Genomic DNA, 6,794 nt, shown 5'->3' with positions numbered 1-6,794 from the left:
GTACAACTTCCGCCCATAAGCTGTCCATCTTAATGAGTGACCAACCCTGCTTTGCAGTTAAAGCTTGTGCAAAAGCTGACAGTGATTTAATCCCCCATCCTCCCCATCTCTTTGGCATGGAAACAAGAGACCATCTGGTCCAAGCAAAAATCTTACCCTTTTTATTGCCATTCCACAGGAATCTATTACATATTTGTTGAATTTTTTGTAGTATTCCTTTTGGAATCCAAGTAAGCGACATCCAATAGACAGGTGTAGCCTCGAGCACAGATTTGATCAATAGAAGTCTGCCCGCTTTTGACAGTAGACGGTGTTGCCAGCCAATAATCCTCTTTTCAATTTTATTTATGAGCCATGTCCAGTGAGCCACTTTGTAACCATCCGGCCTTAATCTGAAGCCAAGGTATTTTATGCCATCCATCAACTGGCTTTCCAAGAAGGGAAAGTGCTGAGCAGCCAGCAGAGTTTCCTGTTGAGAGCAACGCATCAAAGATCTGGTGGATTTGTCCTTGTTTATTTCCATGCCCGTGGCTTTACAAAAGAGCAGCAGAATATCATTTAAAGCAATAATGTCTCGGACACTTCCATTAAGGAAGATTAATATGTCATCAACAAACAATAAATGGGTAAGAGAAAACTGTTCAGTGATTTTGAGACCGCTGATATCACCATTCCTTTTAGCTTCCGCTATGAGCCTACTCAAACCCTCCATGACAATGAGAAAGAGTAGTGGGGAGAGGGGGCATCCTTGCCTGATCCCCCTATTGATATTAAATCTGTCCGAGGCTGCACCATTGATAAGAATAGCAAAGGAAACAGAGGAGACACATCCCATAATCCAGTTAATAAGTAGGTGAGGGAATCCCAGATGTGTAAGGATCATCTTGGGATAGAGCCAATTTACTTTATCGAAAGCCTTTGCAAGATCAATCTTTAATGAGATACCTTTAAGATTCTTCAGTTTTATGGAGTGTAAGGCTTCCTGGGCAGTGCCAATGGCCTCTTGGATGTGCCGGTTGCGGAGGAAGGCAAATTGTTCAGCCGAGATATGCGAGGATAGGATAGGTTTGATGCGATTAGCTATGATTTTGGCGATAATTTTATAAAGGCAGTTACAGAGGGAGATAGGGCGAAAATCATTGAAGGATGTGGGGTCATCTGATTTAGGTATCAAGGCAATGAAGGTCTGGTTCATAGGAGGATGAATGTGCCCTGTGATCCTGCTTTCCTCGACGACAGCCAATAAGTCATCTCCCATCAGATCATAGAAGGCCAGGTAGAACTCCACTGGCCATCCATCTGGCCCTGGACTCTTATCCTTCTTAAACCATTTGAGAGTACTTTCCAGCTCTTGAGTTGTGACCGGTTGACTGAGTTCTTCTCTGTCTTCCTGCCCTACAAATCTAGGGAACTTTCCAGCAAGTCTGATAATATCTGGCAGATTGACGTTGTTTGGGGCCGTGAAGAGTCTCTTGAAGTGATCAACCCCCAACCTAGCAAGTTGTTGGTGTGTGGTAGCCCATCCATCTGGTTCCTTTGGTAGCTTCCAAATGGTATTGGATGCCTTTCTGCCGTTTGCAAGATTATGAAAATACTTTGTATTACTGTCCCCGGCTTTGAGCCAGATGGCCCTGCTTTTGAGTCTCCATAGTTCCTCCTTTTCTTGCAATAACTTCGATTTTTGCTCAAACAACTGGCATAGAAGTGTTTTTGTGGCATCGGATTGAAATCCAGCTCCTCTCTCATCAGTCAGTTTAGCAATCTGTTCTTCCGTATCCTTCAGAATCTGATCATCTCTATTCCGTTTTGACCTTGCCCATATCTCAGTCATAGATTTGAGTTTCTTTAGCCTTTCGCAAAAATCCAACGCTTTCCTCTGCTCTCTCAATGGGGGTTGAGATGCCCAGAAATCCGTGACCAGCTTGATATATTCTGGTTCTTGGAGATAACCAGCAAAAAATTTGAAGGGAGAGCGCGGCTTGGATTTGTTGTCACTAATCTGTAGAAGAATCGGGTGGTGATCAGAGAGGCCCCCAGTGCTGACCCACTGTCTGTATAAGGGGAACATCTGTATCAATTCTTCATGCATCATATATCTGTCTAGTCGCCTTCCAAGAGCAGCCTCTCCAGTTCTTTGGTTGTGCCAAGTGGGAAGCTTCTTGTTCATGGGGATATCCACGAGGTGGTGAGCATCAAGTAACATGCTCATCTGCTCCGCAAGAGGATCACTCTGCGCCTGATGACCCCAGGTTTCCCCAGCCCCCAGAGAGAAATTGAAATCGCCCCCAATGACAGTGTTCTGAGTGATATGGTGGCCAGATAGGAAATGTTGCCAGAAAGTTAATCTGTTCTGGTTTGGCCCATAAATATTAATTATTCTGATTGGGATGTCGAGCTCTCCCATAATAATGTCCATCCCAAGAAATCCACAGCCCCCCCATGCCGAGAGAGGCCTGCTTTTTCTAGGGTTTAAACCGATAAGTAGTCCACCAGATCTGCCACAGGCATCCAACCCATGTAAAACCCATCCAGGGAGCATAGCTTGAAGAGTTTTCACCGCCAACTCAGCGGTGCAGAGGGTTTCCTGTAGGAGGATAATGTCACATCTAGATTCTTGAATGAGCCGCTTCAGAGCCAGGCATTTTTTGGGGTTGGCTAGTCCCCTGCAGTTGAAGGAGAGCCAGATCATGGGGTAACACAGGTCAGGGGCTCATTTGCTCTAAGTGCCCGTTCAATAGTAAACTGTCGTCCCATGGCGACATCCGCAACCGCATTAAGCTTAGTCGAAGAGATATGGGATGGTCTACCACGCTTTTGCTTGCGGTGACGGCCAGGGGATGAACCCAGGCCCAGAACTTTAGTGCGAGCCCGAGACCACAGGTGGTAATGATGTGCTCCAGAGGCGACCGGGGAGGGAGGGGAGTCAGGCCAATCCAAGGTAGGATTGTGGGAGGGGGGGTAGTAGAGAAGGTGGGCGGAGGAGGGGCAATAGTACACAGAATGGAGGGGAGGGAGACATTTTCTGTGCAGGGAGTCCGAAAGGAAGAGTGCATAAAAGATTGCAATTCATCAGAAAAAAAAGGATTACAGATAGGGGTGGAAGCATTACCCGAATGAGTAGATGCTGCCTCCGTCGACTTTGGTGCAGCCTCTGTAGTCTTAGAGCGGGTACGCGGCGGCTCTGAGGAAGACAATGCCTTTCTTCGAGTACTCTTATTTGCACTAACACCCAGCTTTCTTGTTGAATTCTCTTGATGAGCCAATCCACCTGCAGTAGGAATGTTATCTCCTGCATTTTGGTCCCCAGTAGTCTACTGTCGAGGTCCTTTGGGGTCCTCCGATGTCACCCCTGTAACCAATGGGCAATCCTTATACAGGTGACCAATTTTATGGCATCTACGACAGCGGAAGGGGACGCCTTCATAATCCAGTAGCTGTTTCCGGGAAACATGGCCGTGGTGCAGAGTGATTTTCTCCTCTAGGCCAGGTTTGGTATCCAGGTGGACAAGAATTCGAGCCATGGTCCTATTGCCCGTTTTCTCATATGATCGGTCGTGCTCCAAGTATGTGCCCAGAGTGTTCCCAATCCTCTTGAATGCATACGGGCTCCAAAATTGCCATGGCAGACCAGGTAGGCGAACCCAGATGGGGCCGGCCCCCAATTGTTCTCGTTCAGGATCAAATAAAGGATCCCATCGCTTGAGCATGACTGGAGCTAGCTCAATGTGCCAATATTGTGAAAGAATCCACTGGGTGAGATCAGGCCGACTGAAGTGTAAGGCAAACCAGCCCCTTGTGAGGACCATAACCTCTGGTAATTCCTTAAGCAGTGAGCCCCATATCTCCTCCACCCAGAGCTTTAATCGTTCTGCCGTGTAGGTGCGTCCACGGACCCTACCAACCAGGACCTTGCGAGTAGCGTCCATCACGTCTGGCAGCGGAGCTTCAGGCCCAAAGATAACACTGAAATCAGAGTCAATAGCACGTAGGCATCTGCCTTTCGTCACCTTCTCAGAGCGCTTGCCAAAGGGGGTCTCCTTCAGAAGTTTGCGGCAAGGGTCCGAGGAGCTGTGCTGTGCGGAGCCCGCAGAGCGAGCAGGTATCAGCGGAGTAGTGAAACAGCCAGAACGAATAGGGGAGCGGGGAGCCGAGGTACTAGTACCCGGAAGGAAGGGTAGGGAGGAGTGGGGGGGGAGCCGTTGGGTCTGCGGCATAAAGGAGACTGAGAGAGAGTGAGAGCTAGATGGGGGCGGAGGCGGCGGGGGCGGAGGGAAATCAGGCCTGTTGTGGAGCTGAAGCGGAGCGTCCAGAGATGGCGAGGTTTGGAAACAAGAACCCAAAATCTGAAGTGTAGCAGGAGATAACGGCGGGCATTCCAGCGGGGTGGCGTCTGCAAGAGTATACTCGGGGGATTTTTCCTTCCCTTTGAGCGGCAAGTGCGGGTGCCGCGAAGAAGCACCTGTCTCGACCCTGAGCGCTACACTCCTCGGTATCATGTGAGGCCTACTAGTGTGTGCCCAGATTTCCTGGTGGGGCATGGGGTCCGCCTCATAATCCACTAAATCTTCGTCGCCCATTGTTGCTGTCGGAGTATAGTGCCAGAATCAGAGATCGAGCCGGGGACCGTCCAGCGAGAAGAACGGAGGTCAGTGCGCCAGAAGGTAAACGGGGAGGGGACCGCAGCGAAGAAGACAAAAAGAATCCCGTGAAAATCGAAGCCTCTGTCGGTGTTCAGGCGGTCAGTGCTGTCGATCCCAAGTAGCTCCAGGTGCCAACCGCCATGAAACGGGGACCCTGTAACAAACCCTAGCTAGGGTTCCACCATGGTTCATCCTCGCAGCCGCCTTTGGAATGAGTACACTTGATAAGGCAACATCTACATTTCACTCTCCATTTATTTTTGTTAATTGGTTATTTAGAATATATTAAAAGATTCGAATTTTTAGCTTTAAGATAAGAGACTATTTTATGGTTATGAAATTTGGAAGTGGTAAAATTATATATATATATATAAATTAAGATATTTTATTTTATTATTTTATAAGTAAGTTTTTTTTAGATATTATTATGAATAAATATTTAATATACAAAAATAATATTGAAAATAATAGATTTTTCAAGATTACATTAAAATAGTTAAAATTATTTTCTTCAAGTAAAGTTGCCATAAAGATGTAAAGTCTTAGTTAAATTATTGAAGTACTGAGAAAAAGGTCACCCTACAAAAACACAAAATTATTAAAGTAGTCATATAAATTAAAGGTGTAGTTTAACTTATAGCTGAAATGGTCTTTTATTAAAGGTGTAGTCTAACTTATAAAGGAAATGACCCAAATGACTTTTTTCACCACCATTTTTTGGTTAATTTTAATCAAAATCTGAACAGAGGTTTTTAAAAACTTGAGTTTAAGTTGTTTAATTCGAGTGCTCTAGGGGTTTTCAAAGCTGTTGAACCCATTTATGCATTCAAAAATGTATTTTAAATAACAAAAAATCTTGAAATTGTATTGTGGGATTTTGGTGATGGTGAATTCAGGTGAAAAAGGCTATTTAGTCTATAAGTTAGACTATGCGTAAGTTAAATAGTTATTAAAAGTCGATAACCATCATTCTATTGTACCTGTCTCGCAATAATATCATAAAAATAAACTAAACAAGTGACACCCATATAAATTAAATGACTAGTAAATGTCTAGAGACATCAATACATAATAAATATCAAAACACTTACTACATCATACATTTTAAGTTGTTAAAAAATAATCATACAAATTAATTAGATTATGACTTTATTTAAAGTTATTATTATTAATATTAATGATAAAAATAATTAATGTATAAGTTGAACATATATACATTTTAAAAAATCATGTAACAAGATTCTTAACCATGGAGATTCACCCCACATTATCATGGAGATACCTAATTTGTAAGTGGATGCTCAAGGAGGATGCTTACGGGAAAAAAACAGATGGACTACGGCTGTAAGTGGAATAGCCGCAATGTAATGCGAGGCAATACGGGTTTGAAACATAACTGTGGAGTTTAAAACAAAGCTGCAGGGTTTGAAACAGAGCTGCGGGGTTTGAAATTAAAATGAGAGTGGAGATGGTGTGAGTGCGAGGGAGTAAAAGACAAGCACGAGAATGAGTTCAAATGCGTGCGGGAATGGGTGATGAGAGAATGGAATAACGGCCAAATCCCTTGGAGTCAGGCGGCTTACGTACACATTTCAGCATTGGCTACGAAGATCGTGGTGGAGAAGAGATGTAGTACGATAGGTCTCTTCACCCTTGTACGGCTAATTAATGAAAGCGCAGTCTCGATCTGAGTTTGATCTAAGTGTGATTATGAGACCGTTAGGGGGGTATGCGGTGGATGAAGGATTATCGTGGAGGAGAAGTGGAATGATCTCGCTTAATCATTGCATTTAGTGGCTCTGTCCACGATTTACTAATTATGCATAAAATGACTTTTAAATGGTGTTTGGAAAAAAAAAAATTGATCATACCTTCATAGATTTGCCTTTTGTTGATTAAGGTTGCTGACCCCCTTTTTGCTTTCTTATCTTGTAGGTGCCTCCCATCCTTGTTGCCCTTGGTGATGTTGATACCTCTGACTGTGATTTTGAAAACAGAGTACTGCTGCTGTAGAGACAGAGTGATGCTGGCTGCGGAAACTAGTGCGAGCTGCGGAAACAGTGCTCAGCTGCGGAAACTGAAACAACACCCTTCTCTCTATACCAAAAAGTAGTTAGAGAAGACTTAACTAAATGAAATAGTCCTGAGAGGGAC

The sequence above is a fragment of the Pinus tabuliformis genome, chromosome 4_2, assembly GCF_031772625.1.
Source record: "Pinus tabuliformis cultivar Carrire ecotype Pingquan chromosome 4_2, CPIR1, whole genome shotgun sequence".
Classification (NCBI taxonomy): domain Eukaryota; kingdom Viridiplantae; phylum Streptophyta; class Pinopsida; order Pinales; family Pinaceae; genus Pinus; species Pinus tabuliformis.
The sequence above is the reverse complement of the archived record's forward strand: the minus strand, read 5'-3'. Positions refer to the sequence as shown.